This window comes from Podarcis vaucheri (genome assembly GCF_965113315.1).
Source record: "Podarcis vaucheri genome assembly, chromosome: 9".
NCBI lineage: Eukaryota > Metazoa > Chordata > Lepidosauria > Squamata > Lacertidae > Podarcis > Podarcis vaucheri.
This window is the reverse complement of record NC_138767.1, coordinates 48,135,905-48,163,665: the sequence shown is the minus strand read 5'-3', so window position 1 is coordinate 48,163,665 and position 27,761 is coordinate 48,135,905. Positions and strand designations below refer to the sequence as shown.

At 40.8% G+C, this 27,761-nt stretch overlaps 1 long non-coding RNA gene across 2 annotated transcripts; it reads left to right on the top strand.

The window, feature by feature from the left end:
- The first annotated feature begins 881 nt into the window (after nt 1-881).
- On the top strand, nt 882-23,871 carry LOC309540454. 2 transcript variants are annotated; one of them, XR_014223305.1, is made up of 4 exons: nt 900-925; nt 16,472-16,503; nt 17,995-18,130; nt 23,723-23,871. It is a non-coding gene; the product is annotated as an uncharacterized lncRNA (long non-coding RNA). The 2 variants fall into 2 exon arrangements; XR_014223304.1 differs by lacking the exon at nt 16,472-16,503 and having other exon boundaries at nt 882-925.
- Nucleotides 23,872-27,761: the final 3,890 nt, after the last annotated feature.

The window sequence follows — 27,761 nt, the reverse complement described above, 5'->3', positions numbered from 1 at the left end:
GAGTCATGTTATAGTCATTGTTACTTTCTAGCTCATTTAAAGTGGCTCTGATAGATAATACATCTGTGATAGATTATAAACAGTAAAAGAAAAAGAAATGCTCTCTGTATAAATTAATGATTATTGGGGAAATCCATTCTACTAACATACATACAAATCTAACCTCAACAGTTGTATTGATGGCCTCTGTTGGCAACAAGCTAGATCTCAAATCACTGATCCCGTTGTTGTTAAATTTACATACCACTTAATGCTAAAACAGACTTCTAATCCCAGTGGTTCTCAAACTCCCAGGTTCTACTTGAGAGGGCTGAAAATTTCTGAGTCACAAAATGGTGCTGCAGGCAAGGGCAAAGCCAGTCAAAAAATGGTGGCAGAGGTAAACAAAGATTGTCATAATCAGCTGGCAATTACAGACATGACTTTCTACTGAGATCTAATCCATTTTTAGAGCTTGCTAATTTTTTTTCCTTGTAAAAAGGAGTTCCAGTACATGCGTTTGCTCTGGTGGTAATGTGACGCAGCATCCCCATTTTAGGCAGAATTTACTGATCAATAGGCTCCCTTATTGCCCTTCCCCTCCTCTGGACCTTTGAAGGCCTACCTTCCTTCCTATACCCCCTCCCCCAAACATCTCTCCCTCTCAGCCACTTTTACTCATCATGCAATGGGTTGCTGGTGCTGGCATTGGTCAATGCAAAAGGCTATGGCATGGTTAAGGGAAGAGGCAGTCAAATGAGGAAGCCCTGGACAGGCTGTGGCCCAGAGGCCCAGATGAAAGTGGCCCAAGACCCACCGGTGGATTCTTACCCACAGTTTGAGAAACATTGTTCTATGTGGCTTATAGAAATGTAAACAGATTTACGCACCAACCTCTCTCTTCCCAAATGCTGGCAGATGAAATCCAAATTTGTTCTGGCAAAAGGTAAGTCTGCCAATGAGATTTAATCTCATCGGATCAATGGCCCATCTAGTTCAGCATCCTGTTCTAACAGTGGCCAACCTGATGCCTATGGAAAGCCTGCAAGTGGGATATGAGCACAACAGCACTTTGTCCACCTGTGATTTTCAATAACTGGCATACTGCTTCTGATAGTGAAGGTAGAACATAGCCATTGTGGCTAGTTACTGCTGATAGCCTTGTCCTCCATAGATATTGTTACAAAAGAAGGCACCATTTCCACTCTCTGCCGAGCGGTAGCAAGATTCCAGGGGGTCCCAGGCATTCACCAAGACTTTGTGCTTCTTCGGAGAATTGAAGATGTGGCGGAGGCTGTCATAGTTTTAAGAAATATGGTTTATTCACCTATTTGCACCTTCAGTCTGCATGGAGTCAAGATCTTACAGCATGGTCACTTCAAGAAGGGCTTGTTCCCCACAGCAATGCAACACTGGAGGCATCTCTCCCAGCCAGTCTTCAGGCAGCCTGCCCAAAATGGATCTCAGTCTTTGTTCTCCTCCTTCTTGCCAGCACCAGCTTGCCAATGACTCTCTTTTCCTGTCACCTTACATCCAGTTATCCTTGGCAACCTTCTGTCTGCTCAGGCCCAAGATTCCTCTTAGATGGGCCATCAACACCTTTCATCAGGTTAATGCCTCTATCCCAGGTGAGGCCCTAGCTTGGAAAGGAAACTTAGCCTGTATTTTTCCAGTGGCCTGCTATCTTCCCTTCTATACTCCAAACAATCAAAATCTTACCATTTATTAATTTCTAGCCCCCCCCAAAAAAACTCACAACAATATAAACAATGACAATTAACGGTTCGTAAGCAATTAGGTTGCATTCCTAACCATGTCTATTTAGAAGTAAATCTCATTGAATTCTATTTTAGATGGGGTTAGGATTGCAGCCTTGGTTAGCACATGGGAACTCTCTAATGGAACAACTGCTTCTTTCTGTGCTTTCTCCCCACCTTCTCTGCTTCGCCGCTCCATCCTCTTCCAGTAATGCCACAGTATGATATATTCAACCATTCCTTAACAGTGGAAAACTTTCCCTTCCCTTCTTCAAAACTACCTTACCCAGCCAGATTGCATCATTCACTGCTATAGCAGCCTATGAATTAGGACTTAGGTTCTTATAAATTAGGACTTATGTTTTCTGAATGAAACTGCCCTGACCTGGTCAAATTCAATACGACTCTGTATTTGTCCGCTATAACTTTTTTCAGTAAAACACTAAAGAAAAAAATAACAGGACTAGATGAATTAAAATTATGTATATGCCTGTGCCTTTGCATTCTACAGTGGATAAATTCTTTCCTCATCTGTCCGATGCTGGCAAATAATTTTATGAATTGACATTTTGTGACACTTCAACTTGAGAATGGTGTGGGATACTGTAATTTCCCCCTGTTACTACTAATGCATAATGATTTTGACTTTAAAAGGGTCAGGCTTTTTAAGTTTAGAAGACTGAAATACTATATGCCTGCAAGATGTTTCTGTGCACAATAATTTGGTGTGCCAAATGGAGAAATGCACTTCTTAGCCACCAGTCATGTACAGTGAACCATGTGCTCTGCAAATGGATATTGTGATTCAAAATGGCTATCACACACATAGACATTAAGCGATGTACAGAGATAAACCATTGAAATACATTAGGCAGTCCAAGAAACTGTTGCAAAATACTCCTTACAAATACCATAGAAGAAAGCTTTTCATTTATGGATACATTTTGCATAGGAACATGAAGATCACTACATTTATTAAAATTTGTTATATGGTCTTACAATTTTTTTACTGCTGTCAGAATTTCCTGGTGGCAGTGAGACAGGGATATATCTAGTCCAATAACTGAGGTGAGGCCTTATGCTTCCTGAAAATGTAGAAACTAGAAACTTGAGAAGCTGCCTTATCTAGAGTCACATCATAGGTCCATCTAGGCAGTCTGAACACATAACACCAAACCTAGTCTGATTGCACTGACTACCAGTTAGTTTCCAGGCTCAATTCAAAATGCTGGTTTTGATTTATAAAGCCTATAAATGGCCCCAATACCTCTCTGTATGCCTTTCCTCATATAAACAAGCTCAGACCCTGCCATCACCTTAGGCTCTTCTGTATGAGCTCCTCCATGGGAGATTTGGAGAGTGTAAGCCAGGAAATTTGACACCTAAAATGGTGTCCTGGGGGGAAAGTCAATGTCCAAAATTTCCCATACATTTTATTGTTTGTTTTGGTTTGGTTTTCTGGGGGGTTTTCTGCTGAGCAGCGGAAGGAATGCCCCCCCCATTATGTGGAAAACCCAAAGTGTGCTTGCGCCATCCTGAAGTCCTTCTGGTAAGCAACTGTGAACAACCTGCTGGGAAGCTAGCACAGTGGCTCTGCCCCACCTGACCACGTTTTTCTGACCCAAGGTCCATCAGCTGAAGCCAGAAGTGAAATCATGACTCAAGCAGGTGGAATTAAGGAGCAAGATGCAACTGAACACCTACTCAACCCAGGAACTTGTGATCAAGCTCATGGGTCCTTTCATGCAAGAAGCCCTTGCTGGTTTTCTCCTAAGCATTCTCTTTCAGCAGCCTAATTTATGGAAGTGAATGCTCTTTAGTAATTGTTATTGTTATCCAGCTGAGAGTCAGAAACCCTTACAAGTTACCCAGTGATTCAACAATAGATTCTGATCTACCATCTGGCCACCACTGGCAGACTCTGGGTTTAATCCCTGGCATCTCCAGGTAGAACTGAAAGACTATGAAGAGCTGCTTCCAATCCACACAGACAATACTGAACTAGATGGATTTTCCTTATGCAAAGCATGTGCCCTGGCACCAAAATGCAACCCACCTCGCAACAAAACCAATGTTTAAGCAATGTAAGAACTGTTTTTCCATAACTGTCAATGATAAAGAACTTGGCCCTCAATGTAGAAATTAATTGGAACAGGGGCCTAGTCACTACCTTATCAGATCTGTGGCAGCAGATGAATTGTACCATTTTGGGAGAGGCCTGCTATAAACAATAAGTATTTATAGCAAGCCTTAAAAATAATGTTGATGCCTGTGTACAGGTTCTGTAATTGAACATCAGAGCTCTTTTATTTTTAGAACTAAAATGCAAAGACATGGCAAAGTTTCATGACTCTAGAGTAATACAGGACTTCAGCAATCAGCTACAGGGTCACGTACAGTATCTTTAATTTCACCTGTTGAGTGCTTGCGTGAATGTTTAAGGGCCCCAGAGGACATGAGAAACCATGGAAGAGAAACACAATCCCTGTGAAGATGAGGAAAATATTGAAGAACAGCCAGGCAGGATCATAAATAACATGAAAGACTGGCTCTGCTCTCTAATGCTCTCATAAAGAGTTCTCTCAAAACTCTTTTTGGCTCAGCCATGTGCAGGGCTGTGCTGATGGGCATTGTATGAGGCGCATGCAACAGCACATGTCACACCCAGCAAACCACACCCAGATTGTTGCTTGGGGAAGCATTTAGGCTAAACCATGTTATTTTTGTTAGCCTTAAAGGCCATATCTGGCCTGGGTCATTTCCAGACCAGCCAGGGCGATGGAAACTTTTCCCCACTGCTATCATGCACCTCTCCTGCACATTGATCCAGCATTAACGTGAAAAATTAAATTGAGAGTGTCTAGCTCTGCCTTGAAGTATCAACCAAAAGGAGAAAGTGTCACCTTATTTTTCAGTAGTGGTCAGAGCATTGGACTAGGACCTGGTAAACCAGAATTCAAATCCTCACTCAGCTATTAGGCCCAACTTCACAAGTTTGTTGTTGTTTATAATAACAAGCTTATTATAAAGAATGTGGGGCATACTTAGTTAAAAACAATGCATAGAATTGTCATGTAAAATATTGCAGACTCACATGAGTCTGCATTTGCACAGAAAAGTTGAGTATAGATTTTAGTATGAATGAATGAATGAAGAAGCAAACAAACATTCATTGATATGAATATTATAGTCTTACAGAATCACAGAACTGCTTTTGGTTTTAAAACAGCTGTGGAAAACCCTTCAGGGGCTGACAGATGAGGGATGGATGAATCTGACAAGCTTGGTTTCTCTGTGTTTCATACTTTTCCAATCCTGAATTCAGTTTTCCCCTTTCCCCCAGCACTTTTTGGGGAAAGGGGTTAATGTCTGCGTGAATATTTTTGTGCGTTTCTCCCAAAATACATGTTTTGATGCTCAGTTTTCTCAAGCAATTTTCCCTAATGCATTTTGTATGTTTTTCTCACTAATACACAGTTGTTTGTACACACTTTCCCCTCATATATGTTTTTAGGTAAACATTTTTTGGGTTGGAGAGCAAATTTTGAATAGTCGCTGAGTTTTAACTGTGTGCTGGTTCATGGCATGCAAATTAGGTGGGTTCCCTATTAATGCAAATGAAAATAATGCCTCTTTCACCCCCAGTGTAAATTCATGTAAGGGGGAAAATATGCTGGATGGGGAACTTGGATCAGTGGGCAAAATATTACACGGAGAATCATTTCTCAGGCCTGTTTCACTCTCAGATTCTCGCATCACAGAATTGCTTCTCTTTTTAAGAGCAGACGTGTCTGTATTTAATGCACATGTGCAAATCACATGTGGCAGCCCCTCAGAACTATGCATACCTTGTGACAGTGAGAGCTAACTTTACTATGAAAATGGTACGAAACCTTGCCAAAGTTACATGTATTTTTGTTTCAAAATAAGGGAGGGGCTGAAGTTTAGAAACCTTCCTAAGATATAACATAAATGGAGCCTTTAAGCTTCCTAAAAGCAAACGTGATCTGTAGATTTGCTCAGCATGTGATTTTCACTATCAAAAGTTTAAAAAATAATAATACTTAGGTAATTTAATCAGAAGCACTGAACTGTACTTTTTTAAAAGTTACCCACTGATAGGATATGCTTCTTGACTCTAAATATGTTTTGGTTTTGTCTGAGGTTTGAAATAATTGGACCAGCTCTTAATTGTGCCAGCACAAAAAAGCTGGAATTATTTTTACCGCATCAGAAAACTCTTAAAGTAATTTTACTATACGGCTGACTTACTTGACATTTTTTAAATGCTGTAAGAAAGAGAAGAATTAATCATGTGATTTATTTTATTTTAATTTTTTTTGGCTAAATAAAGGCCAAATCATGCTTCCAGGCCAAAAACACGACACTACTTCTGGCATTCTGGTTATTATGATCAATGCTATGGTAAAAGGCAAGGTGATGTGAGAAGGAACAGCACATCTTATTTTTCAGCTGTTCCCCATAGAAAGCATGTGTTCCACATTTCCCTTCATTTTTTGAATCTGAGGGTTTGTTCACACATTCTAGTAATGTTTATTTTCTCTGTGTGATCATGAACACAATCACATGGAGAAACTTTAGTGCAAACCAGTCGTTTACACAAACCAACGGTTTCTGTGTTTGCAGTAGCTCGGCTGAAAAATGCAGTCTTGATCGCTGAAATGACTGCAGCTATCCTAATGTAATCAGCTGGTCGGCCCTAGCATTCTGCAGAAGGACATGGCTGCCTCAGACACTAGAGGTTGAGGGGCAGGGAATGAACAGAGCAGTGTGTGCCAAGCAGCCTGCCCTATGCTTCTAAACTAGCCAGTTTTGTGGTAGTGAATGTAATGGAGGGCATTGTCTCATTGCTAATACTGAAGTAAGTTTCAACTGCCCGTCTAAACTTAAAAAGCCAGCTTTTGTACATGGGAAGGCACCATCTTGCCCATTACCTTAGATACAAAGGTTTATTTGGAGAAGGAGAAATGAGCATTTTGGGGGCGGGGGAATGTTGTGCAGTTGGAAAGCTGACATGCCGTTTGAAGAATGGAGGGAAGAGAATTAGCTTTGTTAGGTACATGTGTCTGCTAAGCACCTAAATGAAAGGCAATGTGAGAGCCAGTGTGGTGTAGTGGTTAAGAACAGTAGACTCGTAATCTGGGGAACGGGGTTCGTGTCTCCGCTCCTCCACATGCAGCTGCTGGGTGACCTTGGGCCAGTCACACTTCTTTGAAGCCTCTCAGCCCCACTCACCTCACAGAGTGTTTGTTGTGGGGGAGGAAGGGAAAAGGAGATTGTTAGCCACTTTGAGACTCCTTAGAGTAGTGATAAAGCGGGATATCAAATCCAAACTCCTCCTCCTCTTCCTCTTCTTCTTCTTCTTCTCAATGTCAGGAACAGCATGTACACAAATTACATGAGGATAAAAAACACCAGTTTCAATACTTAGAACAAACTGTCCAAATCATATCAAGCATCTTTTTTTAAAAAAAAAACTAGAACCTCCTCTTCTTCACTTTCATCTTTGGGCAGCATCCTGAAATAAAGAGTGAATCTTCAAAGTACTCTTTTGTGTGTTGCGCCTGCTAGTTACTGAACCAAGGTGGATTCATAAATGAATTGTTGCTTTATAGAAGTTATTAGGTAAGACTGACCCCTATAGAGAAACTACCAGTCTACTATAGAAATATTCTACTCAGACTACTATAAAAACTTTTCTTTCCTTGGTACAATATGTTCAACATTTAACCTTTTTTAATGCTTGGTTTTGTCCTATGCCATCTATGTATGTTTCAAAGTTCATTCTTTCTAGTAAGTATAAAAACACATGAAAACTCCCTAGGGGTATTTGGTGTCCAGCAAAGCATTCCATCAGTGATATGGACCAAATAAGAGGAAAAGCTAAAGGCACCAGCTGAATGACCTGTTTCATATCTTTCATATGTAGCTTCCAGCTGTTTAAGATGTTGAAGGGACCCAGTGATCTTGGAAGATGCACACTCTGTCCTTTGAGTATACTAGTGAATAAACAGGATAATAGAAACTGCAAAAGACTATGGGGCTCTGCGGTAGTGAATTGCATTGGTCAGCTGTTTCTGTAAACATTTCTTTTACAATGTATTAATTTAATCAAGCAACTCCTATTTATTGCCATAAGAAACTGGACAAGCAGCTGTTTCCTATTCACTTATTCCAAATGATTCATGATTTTATGCAGGTTTATCATATCCCTCACCCTACACCTATGTAAAAAAAAAAGTCATCGTCTTTTATCTTCTCCACATGTGGAACATGGTTGCTGTTGAGTTTTGTGTTTTTTCCCTTTTCCAATTCTACTACATCATTTTCATTTCAGGTGGGGTTACTAGATTTAGATAACAGACAATTGTGGTTACACCACTGACATATTATTTCCTGAGTCCTCCCCACCCCTTTCAAATGCTCTGTTTCCCCTTTAATAATTTTGTCTGACACCCTGCCTTTATGTCTTTGGTGGGCTGAGGGCATGCCTTTGTCTTTGGTGGGTTGAGTTGCAACACCACCATTGTGTACGCACCACTAGAACTATTTTATTACCTTTGCCCTTCATTCATAGGGACAAGGGTGGCGCTGTGGTCTAAACCACAGAGCCTAGGGCTTGCCGATCAGAAGGTTAGCAGTTCGAATCCCCGTGATGGGGTGAGCTCCCGTTGCTTGGTCCCTGCTCCTGCCAACCTAGCAGTTTGAAAGCACATAAAATTGCAAGTAGATAAACAGGTACCACTCCGGCAGGAAGGTAAACGGCATTTCCGTTGCTGCTCTGGTTTCACCAGAAGTGGCTTAGTCATGCTGGCCATATGACCTGGAAGCTGTCTTTGGACAAACACCAGCTCCTTGGCCTATAGAGTGAGATGAGTGCCACAACCCCAGAGTCGTCAGGGGTACCTTTACCTTACCTTCATTCATAATTTTGAACAAATAGGATGAATATTACATGGCATCTTGTGTTGTAATGCCCAGGTTGCTAGTGTTGTGAGGCCCTTTCATAATTACACAAAACCTCGTTTAGATGTAATTGTGTTCAGTGCTTTCATATTGTTTACATTAACCTGCCACCAGTAGTCATTGGAGGACATTGCTGAATTACTTGACTCAGTTGCTTGAAAAGCTTAAGGATTTAAAATAAAATAACAAGAGACTTTGGCCAGGAAACCTTGTCAATTTATAGTCCTCCTCCCTATAAAACAGATGAATTTAGTACATTTACTGGGTTGTAAGACAAACAAATGTGGTTACCTCAGTATAAATGAAAGCTTTAATGAGGCAGCCCTTGCTTGAGTGTTTTAGAAAGTGTTCCAAGATTTTATTCATGAATGGACTTTCTTTGCTTATTCATGTAAAGTTGTTGACCCTTCAAGCTTGTGTCTGCACAGCCTGCATGGTCAAGGGCCCTGTTATATGTACAGCAATCCAAGTGAATGAGTGCTATGTAAATGTAATCTGGAAAACACTCAGATGAAGGGTGGATTATGTCTTACTTCATGAAATATATGCATTTGCATTTGCACAGGATGTGACTTAGCCATGAAAGGGGTGGAACAGAATGCTAAACTTCTCATGTTGACATCAACCTTAGGGTTGTGTGCACTTGGAAGTGTGCCCCACTGATTTCAATGGAAAATATTTGCGAAGAAGGATACTTATGAGTACAGCCTTAAAGAATGATATGCAGAAGTTCTGTACTGCACTAAGTTGACGCTGCTCTCTGCCGCACCAGAACAGGTTGCCGGGTTGTGGCAAATTCCTGGTATAGATGCAGTTCAGAGGCTGCCTAGATGAGATGCCATTGAAGATGAGATGAGACCCACTGGATTCATTTGTATCTTTAGAAAGATGAACAGAAAAACCTCCTTATCAACAGAGGCACAATATGTTTTCAAAGACTGACTAAATTTTATATAATTACATGTTCAGATACCCTGCATATTTCATGTTATATTTGTCTTCTTTAAGTAAGTGGTGGGGAACCTCAGGCTTGGAGGCAGAATATGGCCCTCCAAGCCTCTCTGCCTGCCCTCATAACTATCCCTAGGCTGTATCCCTCACTGGCCTTGCTTTACACCACAGGCATTTTTGCCTGGCTGGAATGTGCCATCGAACTCTGTTAATGCCTAATGCTTGTCTGGATAGAAGACACAGATGGCTGAGTCAGTCTGGGCAGAAACTAGCTTACTGTATAAAGGTAACATTTAGACTCATTGGCCTCTGGCTCCACCCACCACTAGCATGTGACCCTCCAATGGTTGGCCAAAAGTGAATGTAGTCCTAGGACTCAGAAACATTCCCTGCTTTGCATAGTGGCTATCAAAATGGTTCCTGCACTGGATTCCATTTCTCTGTGTTTCTATTCTCTGGGTTTCTATTCCCCATATAATTGCTTCCCCTATTCATTTATTTTCAGTGCCCTCCCACAAGAGCACAACTGCAATTATGCAGGAAGATTTTTATTTTTATTTTTAAAGAAAAAAAGAAAAAAATCATCTCTGGTATTCCAATTTGAAACTGGACTCTGGGCACCATCCATCCTATTTAAAATGCCTCCTGAAAGCAACAGTTTCCATCAGCCTGTTCATCCTTTTGTGGTGCCGCTGTTGGTATCACTTTGACACATTTCCCCATTAATTGCTGGTGCCCACTTTCAATTGCTTTAATTGCTTAAAAAACTCACCATTGTACAGTTCCATTTTAAAATCAAGTTTTGATTCATAAATTTGAAGCATTCTGTACACCCAGATGAAACGGTACATATGAAAGGCACACATTCTCCTTCACTCTTGAGTTCCAGGATTTGTATATGCCCCAGATGCATTAATATAATCTAGATTTCTTTCCCTTGTCATAGAACTGAAAATGATTAACTACTTCACATGAAGAAACGTTTTGGCCCAAATCCTCCTTCACGTGTTCCATTTTACCGAGCTGTTGTGTCATTCAGGTTCATATATTCAGACTATCCCAAAATGAGAGTTTAAGGGAACTACATATCCTTGCATAAAACAAAACAACATAACCTCAATAGAAATTAAACCAGATCCAAATAAAATATCATGCGTGCGCACAAAACACCTTGATTCCTACTATAATGGCATTCCTAGCATGGGACTAATTATTCTTTGGTATGTGTGGAAAGGTATTGCATCTAACTCACCATTTGTCTATCTACATGTAACCTATCCATTCTTAAGGAAATCAGCCCTGAGTGCTCACTGGAAGGACACATCGTGAAGCTGAGGCTCCAATACTTTGGCCCCCTCATGAGAAGAGAAGACTCCCTGGAAAAGACCCTGATGTTGGGAAAGATGGAGGGCACAAGGAGAAGGGGATGACAGAGGACGAGATGGTTGGATAGTGTTCTCGAAGCTACCAACATGAGTTTGACCAAACTGCGGGAGGCAGTGGAAGACAGAAGTGCCTGGCGTGCTCTGGTCCATGGGGTCACGAAGAGTCAGACACGACTAAACAACTAAACAACAACAAACATGTAACTTTAACTATATGGAAGCTTGCTTCCAAGTGGTGATTCCCCACATCTGAGTGTAATCTCTCGTGCAGTGGACCATGCGAATGCTCCTGACCATAGGGAAGTTCCCTGGCCCCTTTCACATGTTGAAAACACATGTGAAGGGGTTGTGCAGTTGTACTGGCCTGCTGGGGCCCTTTAACAACAACATTATGTGCCAGCATTTGACAGCTTTGTAAAGGGAACTTTATGCCTGTGCCAATGTATGCATGTGGGGTTTACAACATGCAAGGGGGAAATCCCGATTGGTCCAGAAAAATCTCAATCCTAAACCTCTGTTTAAAACTTTCCCCTTCAGTTTTCATTTGAGCTTCTCTCTCCTTTTGATAGACAATATGAAATCAAGCCCACACCTTGTTCTACTGAATCTTTAGAAGTCAGATTGTGTGAAAAGCAAAAATGGACTCTGCCGTGAAAGCCTGCAGCCATGTATATATGTACACATGAAAGTAGGCATGGGGTGAGAAACTCAATTTTGTTTATATTTTCATGAGAAACTGCATAATATGCATTTCTTGGCTCAAAGCATATCTATCCTTTCAAATCTGCACCTTTCTGAATTTTGCAATGCAATTCATCAGCCAATGTATACAAAAATGTGTATATTGAGGGAAAGAATTGTGGAAAACACATACAAAATGCATTGCATTAGGGAGAGAGAGAGAGAGAGAGAGAGAGAGAGAGAGAGAGATGTTTTCATTAGAATAAATTCTTACTAAAATGCTGACAAATTTCCATAGGGAAGTGCAGATTGTTGAAGATACGTAGAAAACAAATTTAATACTGGAAAAAATGAGAAACCGAGTGAAATTGAAATTGACAGATTCATTCATCCCTAGTGGAAATAAACTGTTTCTATTCTAAACTGTTATTGATTTAACTTGATCCCAAAATGTATTTGCTTTAAAACTTCGTATAAAGCAAACAAGGAACTTAGTTTAAGGAAAAGGGTAAGAATATATTTTTTCACGTCGTGATTTGTTTGCATTTTTTTCAGGGAAATATAACTCCTGAAAACTGTTGTGTAAGCTTACATTTTGTGTTATTTTGTACAGCTTTACAAACCAGTGCTGCAGTTACTTTGCACAATATGAAGATGGGATTACTGGAGCAAGTTGACTTGTATTTTTGGTATATTCCAATACTGACCATTTTACTAAAGATTTTTAGTACACAACATAATGGCCCTGATCCAGAGAAATGTCTACCCACATTAAATTAAACAGGACTTACTTTTGGGTAGACCTGTATAGGATTACACTGTAAATTGTGTTTAAGTCACAATGGAACAGAAATACAACTTGCTTTCTCTGGACTGAACTCAACATATATGAAGAAGGACTGAGTCACATTGTTCAGTCACAATGTTTGAAAAGTTCACATCTTCCAATCAGATTGTGATGTCCTTCCCAAAGTGTGAGTTATGCTGCCCTTTTTTGTTTTTTATAGGGAAAAATACACATTTCTTAGAAATAGGAAAACAATTAAGCAATCACATATTTTTATTTTCTGAAACAAAGGAAGATATAATAGTCAATTTCTGTGTGTTTTTCTCTAGATTAAAAAAAAGTATTTGTAATAATTCCAGGAAAGTATTATCTTTATTTTAGTTTGCCTTAAATAATTATATTGAAGCAATTCCGTTGATGTCAGTGCCTCTACCCTGTGGCTGCAATCCTGTGCACATTTATCTTGGACTCTGGGAGTAAATCCAACTAAACCAAATGGGGCTTACATCTGAGTAAATACTAAGAATTGCTTTGCAAAGGTTGACTATTGTCAAATATGAAAAATATGTGACTTCAGAGTCTGAACAAGATTTTTTATAATAAATAATAATAGTAATAAAATTTATTATTATTATTATTGACATTTTACTCTGGATGGTGGAATTTCTTTTTAGGTCATGTAATTGTAGTTCAAAGTTTGACGGAAAGGACCATAAAGGGGGAGATGGTCCATGCCTAGTGGTATAAACATTGTGATACATTTACAAAGTTCTTAACGATGCTGAACATTAGAATATGCTTAATCCGGATAGCACTGAAAGTAGACTCTTTTGTTATTGGGAAAACGTGTTTTCAGATGCATTTGAAAAGGAAAAACTCATGCAGTGGAATCATTGCAGACATGGTCCTCCTCACATTATCTTGAGTGGAAAACTGAACACTTGGAAGGGTGTTTTGGTAAAATATATGTTAATTTTTCCAGATACACTAATTTTCCAAATAGCCAGTTTGTTTGCTATTTGGGAACTTACAAACTGGCTGTTGCTAGCCAAGTGGTGGGAAAGACGGACAGTTTGCATGACCAACTCATACTGTGGAGGGGGAAATGTATTTCAAGAAGCAAATGGAAACTAAGACTGAGGATTTGATTCTCTCCCTTTTTCAAGCCTGCACAGTGAGTACAATTAGTGCTGCAATTAGATGTGACTTGTGGGATGAAGGGGGGAAAGAATACTGGAAATAGGAATGTGGGCCAAATTATATAGTTTTCTGCTACACTGACACAAATCCTGTGATCTTGAAAAGGACTGTATCAGAGAAAAACTTGGTATGTGACATGCTTTTGTCTATGGTGTATGTGTATGTCTGTCTGTATGCTTGAATCTGCCCACATTTGTGCAATGTACCTGAAATCAATTTAAATTTACATAACATGCCAGTTTGCAGATTAAAAGAAACATTAAATGTTTACACACTGCTGTTGTGTTTTTCATTTCCATATTAATGGTTCCAAAATGTCATTCAGTATACAATATTCTCTCACTTTTCCTCGCCACCCCTCTGGTGATAGGAAAGTTCCCTTGTCTCACTAATTGTGTAAGTCTAAAAGCAAATGTCGTTTTTGCAGGGGTGGGTGCATGAAAATCAACAGACTGGAACACTGAGAACTAGAATTTCCATAGAGTAGTGCTTCAGTCCAGAGAAGAAAGATCCCAAAAGGGCATTTTCATGGCTGGAGCTGATGTTGTCTCTGTTCATTAAATTGGAAAACATTATTACAAAGCAGTAGGGTAAAGAATTTCAATAACATCATTCATTCTATTTGCCATGTTCAGTGGTTGAGTGCTTATCCTTATGCAGGAAAAAAAAATGCTATCATCCACACACAAGAGGAACATAGATGTGTGCTTGGAAGAACCTCATCTGGGGACCACAGGCTAACTTAGGGGTTACAGAAGAGGCTGTGTAGTATAGCTCAATGAATCTCCCAGGTTCCCCATGAATCTCCATGTAGATTCAGTTGCCACTCCATTGGTTTCTGTATGTGAAATAGGGGTGCTTCCTTTGTCTGTTCCCTCAGCCAGTAAAATATCTTGGTAAAACCCATTATTAATTTTACAACTGAGATGGAAATTTAATGAAAACTTTTACTTTATGTTTAAGCTGTTTGAAAAGGTCAGTGAAAAAGCACTCCAGGAAATGGTGTTGTACTTTCTGTAAGAATAGTCTAAGTTGCTTTGAAACTATACCTAAAGGTGGGAGCTCACATTACTGAATGCTTCTCTGTAGAAAAAGGTCACCTGCACATAGATAGCTAACATGTCTTTTTAAAAATATATATATATATATCTTAATTTTCATTTTTTCACATCACACTTAGAAGGAAGAAGAAGAAGAGGAAGAGGAGGAGGAGGAGGAGGAGTTTGGATTTGATATCCCGCTTTATCACTACCCGAAGGAGTCTCAAAGCGGCTTACATTCTCCTTTCCCTTCCTCCTCTACAACAAACACTGTGAGGTGAGTGGGGCTGAGAGACTTCAGAGAAGTGTGACTAGCCCAAGGTCACCCAGCAGCTGCGTGTGGAGGAATGGGGAAGCGAACCCAGTTCACCAGATTACAAGTCCACCACTCTTAACCACTACACCACACTGGCTCACAACTCACAACACATCAACCACGTTGCTTAAAAATATCAAATCTTACAATTCACTCTAGAAAACCTGTTCACATATTACCATCAGATCTTGGGGATTATAAACACAATCTTCATGACACATATAATCCAAAAACAGTTGCCACACATTATAGAAAAGATAGGGATTAGAATTCCCTTTGGTTGTATGAATCTGGCACATCAGCTTTTCTCGACAGGGCTATTGTCCATGCTCTGGAATACCATGCTTCAGTGTTCAAGCCCAAGGCAGTGCACCATCGCATGACTATTTCCATACGTGCCACTGTGAGGAGGAACATCACAAGTTCTTTATGAGCAGCTGGTGGAGTTGACATGTCCTTTATTCCAAGTAAAGCGAGTTGAGGGAAAACTTGGAGATCCATTTTGTGTATTAAACTCAATTCCTGAAATACCAGAACACCAAATGGGCAAACACATCTGCAAAACCACCACAAATAATAACTAGCATGTCTGATACGCACGTAGAACCTGTCTTACATTGACTTCTACATGCAGTGATTCGAAAATAGAGCGAGAGAGAGAGCAGGAATAGACAACCTTTTTGAAGATCAAGGGATGCATTTCCTCAGGAGAAAGTGGCTAGGGGGTCCCCAAGACAAAAAGGGGGAGGATCCACCCTCTCTCTCACACACACACACACTTCCTCACCCCCTCCATCAGCCCACCTACTGCAGGGATCCTCAGCCTCGACTTGCCTCTGCACAGCCTGTCTCCCATTTATTCATTCATCATCAACCTTAGTTCACCTTCTTTCCTCTAAAATAACTTTCAATCATGTGAGCGTCAGCTGGATATTCCAGTTTCTCTGGGTGGCATGGCTTTGAAGTACTAAATAGAACACATCTAAACAAAACTGATACAGTTTCATTTCAATGTATGCCTGCAGATGACTTATAATAATGCTAATAATCACATGTGCATAAAAGGAAGGTTCATTTTAAATTCATGTCATTCACATTATGCTGATGAGGCTTTTCTATTTTGGATAAGCTGGATTCTCTCTTCCTCCCCCTTCTGCTTTCTTTAGCGGTTAGTCTCTGTCATTGGCTCATCGCTGCCATTCTGCAACATGACAACTTCATTTGTACTTTATAAGTTCCCAACCCTAACTGAGAAAGTCTGCTCTGTGATGTTTGGGGGAAATGGTACATGTTGTGGCTTTCATCGTTTTGGAAATGATTCCAGCTGAAGTTTTACTTCCCAAAAGTGGGACTCGTTTTAACTGCTCATAAAATTCTCCCCACAACAGCTAGCTGCAGAGAAATTCTCCTGTTGTTTTTGGTAAGTTCACAAAGCCTCTGGAAAACACCTTTCAGTCATGTGACTAGCAGTCAAGAGCTATACATAAAAAGGCAGGGGGACCAAAATCCTCATTAATTTCCATGTACTGCTCTAGCTGCCTTCCTCGTAGTAAGATTTTGCCCTTTCCTCCCCTATTTTAAACAGAGGCACTGGTGGTAGAGTACACTAAGCCCAGCAAATGTCAAGCTTTGCTTTAAAATTATTGGTATTTAAGGGAGGCATAATACCATTAAGTCTAAAGCTATTAAGATTTTCTTAGTGAAAACACACAGGGCCATTTTATGCCGTTCTGACAGAGGGCTTTAAATTAGCCCCACTGTGCGGATGTTGTAGCTTTTTCTATTTCCCAGGGAGAAAATGTCAGGAGAGTTGTGGTGATGGCACTTGGTTTGTATAAGACTAATAAAAGGATCGAGATGTAGGCATGTTTCTCCAGTTCTGGATTCCCGCCCCCCTCCGTGGTCAGAACTTTGAAGTTTTTTAAAAGCTTTGTTCTCTTCCTCTTTGCCAGGCTAATAAAAAGAATTATTATTACTACCACATTTGTGTCTCTTGGATTTTTTTTTTAGTTTTTATTTGGCTAATGCAAGTACTTTTACAACATAATTGCGCCGAAAAAGAGCAATTAGAATTAAAGGAGCCTTGGCCAATAAGTACAGCACTTATTGCAATTATACTAGTAACATAGGAAACCTGAAAGCCTACTTGAATTACCCAAATGATACTTTAAAGAGAGAGAGAGAGAGAGAGAGAGAGAGAGAGAAGAATTGCTTTTAAACTTAACAAAACTCTTAATTGGTGGGGGAAGGGTGGTTGATATGAATCTGTGGTAACCAGATTTGCAGTCTGAACTGTTCGTCTGCAACACTGTTGGCCATCAAAGAAGGCCTGTCTCACCAAGCTTTCTATTTTCACAACAGGATATCTGGTTTCTTTTATGAGGATACAGCTAGGTTAATTTGGTTTAGTGGTTTGCTGGAGGTAAGCATGCTCTTCACAGCGCAAACACCAAAATCCCCCCCTCAAAGCAGTTTCCTGCTAATAGCCAAGGTCTGATTGGCAGTTTTGCATTGTAAAGTGTGATTTGGTTGGATAAATATGTTTAGTCTAGTAAGCACTTTAGTGATTGAGTGTCTGTTAATGGATAAAGGTGGATTACGGTGAAACCTCTACAGGCTGTCATTGAGCACTTTAGAGATGTGAGATGTCAGAAAGGCAAGGGAGGCAAATTAATGGGGAACTGTGACCAAACTCAGCAAAACTCGGACCATATTTTAAACATTGGGTGGTGCTAATTTTTGCATAGTTTTGAAGTCATAATCTCACCGGAGGACCCATAGCCTGACTGAACCTCCCAATCTGGCCTTACATTGCTGGATTTTGTCTGGAAATGTAGACAGCGGATTTAAAGGCAGTTTTCAGCACTGCATGAATGTAACTAGGATGACTGTTTATGCTTCCTTTTAATAGATTCTCCTTTTCCACAAGAATTATAGATCCAGAGAACATGGCAGATTTCCCTTACTTCTGCTGCCTCTCCCCTGGAGTTCCCTCTTGTTGCTCAACTCCAGACTTCCAACCTCAGGTGCAAAAGGTCCGTTTTAAGGTATGTATATTGGAATGTAATTACTTTTGGGAGGGCATTTCCTTTCAACATGGCAGTGTACAATAAAATCATTAAACTATTTTGAAAATAATACAATACAGAGCAAGGGACTAACAGCGGATCCAATTATTTATCTAAAAATGCTTGGTGGAACAGTAATGTTTTGGGCAGCCAGTGAAATATCAGAATTGTGATTGCCTGTCTGATTTTAACAGGAACTTTGTTTCAAAGTACTGGTGCCACCATGCCAAAGGCCTTAGTTTGCATAGAAACAAAACAAAGATGCGATAAGTGGGAAACAGATGATCTGGCTGATGTAGAAGGGAAAAGGTGGTCCTTCAGGTAACCCAGTCATAGGTCATTCAAGGCTTTATATGCCAACAGGAATACCTTGAACTCAGTTGCTGATGGTCTGGCAGAGCAGTTTTCAGTACCAATGTCATATGCCCATGTGGAGTAGCTCTAGCCAAAAGCTGGTCTGCCGATTTCTGCACTAGCTGCAATTCCCAAACAAACCTCAAAGTTATGCTTTTTGTTATTGTTATTACAGAGTACAGTAATTCTAAGCATTTTATTTCATATACAATGTTTATATGCAGCTTGATTATAATAAAACCTGTAAGCAATTTCTCCCCGCAAAAGCCCTTTGATTTTCAGAGGGCATTTCCTGTATGGGTTGCAGCCTGTATTAATTATATATGAGAACTGATAAAAAATATAGTTATACAAATATCCAGTTTTCCCCAAAACAGCCTTCTCATCAATAAGATTTTAAGCGACATTTTTTTCTTTTTTTAAAAAAAATAATCTACCCTAATACTTTTACTAATATTCATGTACTGTGACACCACTGCTACATATGAGTATTTTTGTTTTGTTTAATAAGGGTAAATTCTACTTCTAAACCATCAACAGGGATATATATATATATGTATGTATTCCCCACTCATGTATTCCTACAGAAGCCTTATATGAGGTGGTGAAAAGCAGCCTTTTCCAGTGTTATAATAGCTCACGGCAGAGTCATAAATGCATTTTTTAAAATGTTATGCATTTTACGGAAGGCTTAAGAAGTACCTTTTTTCTGCCATGGTATGGGTATTCAGTGCCATAGTTTATTCAACTTTAAATAGAGTAGGCCCATTGAAATTAATAGCCATTAATAGTTTAAGTCCATTAATTTCAGTGCAACTTCTCTGAGTAAAAATGTGTTGAATACAACCCCATGGGCCAGATTCAGCTACCCTGTTCCACTAGCAGAAGCCAGCGTAAGGACTACTGCTAGCACAATGGGCTTCCTCCCCTCTCCACCCCACCACTTCCCCCAAATTCACTCTGGGGGGATGGGGGAACCCCCAGAACAGCATGCAAGAGAAGAAAATGGGAGGTTGTTCCAACAGGCGAGCAGAAATACATGCACTGACAGAGCAATCTCCTTAGCTCTTGTACGTTGAATTCCATACTATGTTTTTCACCTGGAACATGGTTTTCCTATAGAGGCATCCTCAGAGCATCTTACTGATGTGAAGGCAAAAGTGTTGTGTTCTATGTGAGGACCATGGCCTGTCACTGCTGCGCATATAAATAAGCCCTTAGAGACAAACTAGCAGCTATTCTGGTTTGGATACAAGCAACCAGTGACTGACGGTAAGGTTTCTGCCTAAATGTACTGCTCCTAAGACTGGACTGTAAGTAAAAAGCCTATCTTAACAACTTGTAAAACACACACACACACACACACACACAGAGAGAGAGAGAGAGAGAGAGAGAGAGAGAGAGAGAGAAGTGTGTGCGCGCACACACACCAATAAGATTGTTTCAGTATGACAGCTTTAAATCTTTCAAGAAAGTTGATGTTTAAAACATGTTTGGCTATGAGAGAAGCCAAATTCTGAAATATGTCTTATTTTGATAGTAGGCTTAAGGAAATATATGATGGGAGAACGTACTGGCCTACATATATGCAATTATGAATGAGCAAAAAGATATGAAGATAGCATGCAATGAGATATGAAAGGAGGAAATGATAGGTTTTTTATTTTTATGATACAACTCATTAAGTCATTTTTTCTACTGCTAGTAATCCTGTAGGAGATACAAACATTTAGAAATAAAATGATTAAAATGCAATTAATATATAAAGCATTTTATTAAACACTGCATACCACATAATAATCATCATAATCATCATCTCACTTCTTTGGAGGGGAAAATCAAACTGGACATCTTCCTTCAATTAATGCCCACCCCAGTCACCTTGTCTCCTCTCCAACTTCCCCCACTGCTAACTTTTCACACACATCTTCTCCTGTCACCCAAGCCACTGGCATGTCTCCTCCTTTTGGAACTGGGCTGGCCCTTGAACTGCTACATGACTGTTCCCCCTTGTGCCCATGCCATGGAAAGAGGGAATGGCTGAAGAAAGGAGAGCTCTGCACTCACATCTGGGGCCTCCATCTGTTAGTAATAAATATATTTAACCTGTGCAGCATTTACTACATCTGATACAGTATTTTCTTGCCCTCACAAGCTATGGTGAAATGGGAAGGTGCTACTCCACCCAGCCGGGACGCGGGTGGCGCTGTGGGTTAAACCACAGAGCCTAGGACTTGCAGATCAGAAGGTCGGCGGTTTGAATCCCTGCGACAGGGTGAGCTCCCGTTGTTTGGTCCCTGCTCCTGCCAACCTAGCAGTTCAAAGTGCAAGTAGATATATAGATACTGCTCCAGCAGGAAGGTAAACGGCGTTTCCGTGTGCTGCTCTGGTTCACCAGAAGTGGCTTAGTCATGCTGGCTACATGACCCAGAAGCTGTACGCCGGCTCCCTCGGCCAATAAAGTGAGATGAGCACAGCAACCCCAGAGTCGGTCACAACTGGACCAAATGCTATGGGGTCCCTTTACCTTTACCCCACCCAGCCATCGCCCCATCCCAATCAAAGCCTCCCTTACCTTGGTTGTGTGGCAGAAAAGTGGCAGTGACAACGAGGGGTTCCAGTGAGATCTTGCTGAAAACCACTGGTGGTGCTGGCTCCACTTCTCTGCTGGTGGCAGAAGTGGCAGGGTAGGTAGGGTGCCCATTAGGGCATCACTTTTGGGCTTCTACACCCAAGGCAGCTGCCTCAACCTTCCTCGTGGGCAGGGCAGCCCTGGATGCCAGGTTTGAGATGGTGTGACTTATTCAGGGTGACTCAAAGGGCTTCTCTGTCTCATCTCCATGCCTCCAGAGCAAGTAACCATTACATCACATTGGCTCCCACAGCAAGACTCCCAATCACCTAGGCAGTCAGGGCTTCTAGTTGTCCCTATGACTTTTTAAAATGTTGTCTTCTTATATTGTTCCCAGTCTTCCAGCTGGGTTGGGGAATAGTTCAACCAAGCTAGAAGAGTTCTATGAAGTCTTAGAAGATAGGATGCCAGTCAACAGGTGAAAGTTCAGCAGTGTGTCAGCAAAGTTAACACATATTTAGAGAGCCAAGTGTTGTCCAGGAAGTTACAGCCTTCCCCAGCCTAATGTCCTACAGATGTTTTGGATTACAACTCCCATCACTGATTGTTAGCATGCCCAATAGTCAGGGATTATGGGAACTGTAGTCCAGAATATCTCAAGGGCTGCAAACTGGGGAACCCTGTATTAGACCAAGGAGGATTTCCAACAGCTTGTTGCACCAGTAGAGATTTCTCTGTTCTGAAGGTTCTTCGGATTTTGGTCTCTGTTGCCCTTACTATCTCTATTCCTGGCTGACTGTCATACATTGCCTACAGAACCTGTGTTATGAGATGACTGGTAAATGCAGATAAGAAATGAATACACATGCATACACACACACACACACACACACACACACACATACAGTGTTAATTAAAGTCTCTTTAACCTTGACTTCCTTTCTCTTTGATCCCCTTTACAAGAACAATATCTCACATTTCACTTTTACAATCACTTAGGTGTACAAAGCCTTTGGAAACGGGACTAGAGATAGAGAAACGTTGCTTATGCAGCCATCTGGTGTGCCTTTTTATCACATTTTTAAAGGGCACTGGAACCATTGGATGGGCATGCTATTAAGTACTCATCCACTTATCAAGAGGAAGCAGCTGCCAGCCTGATAGCGAGCCCTTTCTTATAAACAAACTCCTTTGAGTATGAATATTATATTGGTGTCTTTAAGCTGACTTCACTATGCAGATAATAATATTCCAAAGGAATAGACTAGGTGGCAAAATTAGCAAATGAATTCAAACACCTTGACAGCATCGGATCGGATACAGCCCAGTGTCTTCTCAGATTCAGCCAGTCCTCAACTAGGGTCTTCAGTAATGATCAATAGCCATTTGTACCAGCCCTCCCTGGACAGCAATAGAAAAACAGCTGTTTCCACCTGGGAACTGTATAGAAGTTCTTTACAACTGTACAATAATAAACAGTGGGAAAGCTCAGCCCAGTTTAGAGCTCCTTTTGTTTGCACACTTTCACTATCTTTGCATTTGTTAGACTGTAATTTTCCTTGCAATTGTATTTTATCAGGCTATTGCTTGTGTAGCTTTGGATTCTGCTGCAAACATATCTCAAATAAAATAAATGCTCAATTATATACCTCCCCCGCTTTCTTTCTGCATTTGCAAGTACATCGTTACCAACTACAGAAGGCAGCTTGCATTTAGACAGAGTGCTCTTTAAGCAGCAAAGAATTACCCCTCCCTGGGAGAAAAAAAGTGTAAATACATAACTTGATTTACCAGTTGTACGGCTCTAGGGTCTCAAATTCCCATAAATATAAGTGACAAATTATCAATAAATCATTCCTGGGCCTACCATATTGCGCCAATGTTTATTGAAATCCTCTACTAATAAATATGAGAGTCACCTTTCCTAGCTGTACCCTGAGAAACAAAGATGACAGCAATTACAAACAGACATGAAAAATGAAAAATATTACTTTTGCAAGTAACAATTCTTCCCAGGCCTCCTTGGTCCGATTGACCTGTTCTAGAATAATACTTTATTAAACAAACACTGCACCAAATTGATACTATTTGTTCTATATCAACAAAATTGCAATCCATATAGTTTTAAAAGGGGAAGTTCTAACAGGTAACTCCTGACCTTGAGAGGATTAATTCCCTTCCTTTTTTATTATTAGTTGCAGATAATCTGTTTCAGGACCAAAAGGACTGTGTCTAAATAGCTGCTAATACTGTGCTGCATGATTTATGCTTTGAAATTCCAGTGTCACCACCATTAATCCCACAAAATTAAGTGGCAAGTGGAACAAACAGACGTGGCAATGTTCAGGGCTCAGTTATTACCCCTGTTATATTGAAATGTGGCATTATGGGCTGTGTGTCATAAATTTTCCCCCTGACAATATACCCAAACACATTTGAGTTTAAGTGTTGCTTACCTTGTATAAACAATGATGAATTGAATTGTCGAAGCAGGATCTGTCCCTTTATTCAATCCCACCCTGCACCTTCATACACACATCTCAAGAATTTCTTGAAATACAGATTTTCTCGTTTCTGAATCTGATATGAATAACAATTAATGTGTTAAGAACATCCTTTGATTTTAACTCTCTTTTCTTTTACAGGACAATACCTCAAGTGTATTGATAACAAAGATTCCCACCTTCAGGCAACTGAACCATGCTAGCTTCTAATTGTGCTTTTTTGCAGTTGTAAGGCAGTTCCTCACACCACCTGCATCAATAGATATAAAGTATGCTGTGAATTTGTAACACACAGGTCTAATTCACAAACAGATACTGAAAGACAAGTTTTGGTGATGCTCCTCAGAAATTATAGAATGGTTATACACAAACGAAAATAAAAAAGACCCTTAATCACTTTATATTTTAATAAAAAAATTAAAAATTGTCCAGTAGTTGCACCTTAGAGACCAGCTATAAGCTTTCATGTGCATGCATACTTCTTCAGATACACCAAGACACTTATAGATACACTTACATTTTAAGTGAATGATACACAGATATACAGCATGTACACTTAACGCAAGCAGATAGTGAGGACCAATTGTCAATTCCACACCCACCCACGCAACACCCCCATACCCCTCAACTATCCATTGGGACATCCCATTTTGGAGGGGGTCATGTGACTCACACAGGTCACGTGACTCACCAGGAGAACAGCCCTGGAAGACGGGCACTGCTTTTCCACTGAAACATATTGGAGGGTATGCACCTCTTCAAAATGCACAATCCAATTACCCATATTTATTGTCAGTTCATGATAACATTTGCCTCGCCATATAGGCCACCAGCTCCCCACGTGATTTTGATAAGCATAAACAACTACTTCTATGTGGCAAGCAGCAATCTCCTAGACCTCAGACTGGGGGCCAAATACAACCCACAAATCCTTTGGGACTCTCCCCAGGCCACACCTCTCAGCAGTCCTCCTCCATGCCTTCCTTCAGTGCTTTTGCCTGCTTGAAATATGTTCCTGAATGGTGATGATGCCTCTTGCTTCCTGGGATGGAGAGATAAGAGAGGGGTGTGAGAGTGTGTAGAAACTAGCCAATGCTTTCACTTGCTGCCCCATCCAGTTTTGCCTCTGGCCACCACCACTGGAATAAGGCTCTTGGAATGTGTTCTTCAGGCTAAAAAGCTTATTCACCTTTCCCTTAAGTTTAAGCCTACAGCCAGGCCTAGAACACATGCTTTGTGTTTTAAAGGACAAATGAAAAACAAGAACATAATGGAGCTCCATAAATTCTCCTCAGTGTGTTGCCTGCTTGCCTCCCTCCCTGCCAATGTTGTATTCCTAACTTGCATGTAGTCACACCATCCTCATGAATTTTGGGGGAGCCACATCACCTCACCCTCCAAGGCCAGTCTTTGGAATGTTTATCAGAAGGTGTCCTATACCGTTTTATTCCTTATTTTAGAGTGTGAGGAGATAACAGCAACACAGCAGCCTCTTAATGAGCTGACATAAATCCAGTCTAGTCTGGAACCGTTTCCCCCCTCACTATTTTTAGCCATATGGCTCCGCTCCCAAGCAATACTCACTGAGTTCACAGCTTAGTGGGGGCTCAACAGCAAGGTGAACCGCATATTGATTATTACCCAGAGCGACGTGAAGCTTGTGTCATGCATATACTAATGGGAGATAAAAACTCCTTATACCTTTAAACTTATCTTCATAAAACTTGGCAGGAGGTTAATTCCAGAAGGATCTGAGTTTTCTAAACAGTTTGGTTTAAAAGTTCAAAGGATTAAAGGATTAATTTGGGGGCCAGAGAGCCTAAGTCATTTCCTTATATATTTGTTTGACAAATGTTCTCATAAGCCAATGAAACACTCAGCGCTTGTCCCCATAATGCTGATGTATTATGGTAGGGCATGGTCTAGCTAATAGAGCATTTTGAGAGATGAGGGGTTAAATGTCCCAGAGCTGGTCACTGGGAATGGCCTATACTAAGCTTCTGAAGCCCACCCTGGATTGCAATCCAGATACCAAATCCCCATGGTTCTTGGTTGTCTTATCCCTATCCCTCCAAATCCGTGGTGGCCAAACTTGGCCCTCCAGCTGTTCTTGGACAACACTCCCATCATCCCTAGCTAACAGGACCAGTGGTCAGGAATGATGGGAATTGTAGTCCCAAAACAGCTGGAGGGCCAAGATTGGCCACCACTGCTCTAAATGCTCTGGAGACTCAAAAGCAAGACATGCTAACACGGCTTCCCTCCCTTCCGTCCACATCAGGGATGGGGAAACCTGTGGCCCTTCAGGCTGTGGTTGGACTCCCATTGGCCCCAGACAGCATGGGCCAGGGTCAGGAATGATGGGAGTTGGAGTCCAGCAACTTCTCAAGGTTTCCATGGGTTACTTCCACCTGTCTAACACTCTGCTTCCCTGGGTTTCAGGTGCTTGTCTCCCCAACCTACTCACAGTGCCAGTTTCTCCATATATTCCTAAAACTCCCAAATCACTCCTTTGATTTCATTCTCCAGTTCTCTCTCCCTCTTCTTCTCCGCACAGTCAGGATGATGTGTGATTAGGTATGCATAATAAATTGCATGTTGCTGCACACAGTCTGTACACAGCAGGGCCAATGTAAGAGTTGAGCATTGTCAGATACCTGCTGAAGCTCCCTTTGAGGGGACCAAACCTCTGATCCTCAGGTCCTTCTGGTCTTGCTACTCCTGGAGCTCCTCCTTGCTTTCACTGTCAATTCAATTGCATGAACTGCCTTGAACTCAGATGTATTTGTGGAAAATGCAGGATATAAATAAACGTATGTCTATGATTTAACGAGGGAGTTTCCTCAGGTGGCAGCTTCTGGGCACCACAGAAGGTTGACAAATTGCCAGCTATTTGAGTCTTATATTTTTTACTGTGGAATCACTTGGATTTTTTGCTTCGGGTGCCAAAACACCATGAACGGGCTGAGAATTCAGTTCGTCTGAATCTATCCAGATATGGGTCTTTCTTTCATAGTCATTTTGACAAGTCACAGATTGAAATTTAATCCACTGAACTGTGGTGCACAGATAGTTGAACTAGATGGGAGAGACCCAGGTTTGGAGCCCTCCTCCATCATAAAGTTTCATGAGAGACTTGGGACCAGTCACTCATGCTAACCTACTTCCCCATGTTGTAAGGATGTAGTAATACAATTAAGGAACCAAGTATGCCACTTTGCAGTCTTTGAGAAGAAGGGTTAAGATAAAAATGTAATAATACAATAAAAATCAGATCCATGACATTTACAACAGTGACAAAAAAACCCTGAAGTTTCTTTTTAACTGTCAACCATTCTGTTCTATTCATAGCTTTGTGCAACTCCACCAATGATGACAGCACAAAAAGAGATGAATCATTTTCTTTCAAACATTGAAAATGACATTTTAATGCTTCCAGATATCCCTATAATTGTCCCACAGTAGCTTTTGTGGCCTGGCTTTCCTTGCTAAAGTCTTGCCAGATTGTGATAATGATTTTATCCAGACAATTTTAAGCACAGGGTTGTTGTGCTTTTTTAAAAAAGAAGAAGAAAACCAAACACAGGGCAATTCTGTCTGTATTTTATGTATAATTATTTAAAGATTCAGCAGATCAAATATATCACAATTTCCAGAAATGCAGGCTATTAAATTCATTTTTAGCCAGGGCTTACTTGGAGCCAAAGCTTGGAAAGGTGTAGCCCTGGAACTTGTTCCCAAAGCCCTGGTTCAACACTGGAAGAGTGTCTATGGCCATATGCAAGGTAGATTTCATTCATACTTTAGGGCAGGGGCAGGAAATCATTTGTCAGCCCAAGAGCTACATTGCCTCATTGCCAGCAGTGGGCAGAGCCAGGGGCAAAAGAGGATCGAGAACAGATGTAACACTGTATAATGGGCTGAACTGCAGCCACACAAAAGTCAGACATTTCTATAAACACATCTCTTCTTCCACACAAGTAAGAAACGGTTCAAGGTGATATTACAGCCACGGAAAAGAAGTATTCATGGAGGACATGGAACAAGGCCAGTGAGGGGTACAGGCTGGGAAGAAGGGGTATGTGGCCTGGGCAGATTCCTGGGGGCCTTACAGAAAGATCAAGAAGGCCACACTTGGCCCTTGGGCCCGACATTCCCTATATCTGCCTAAGGGCATCTG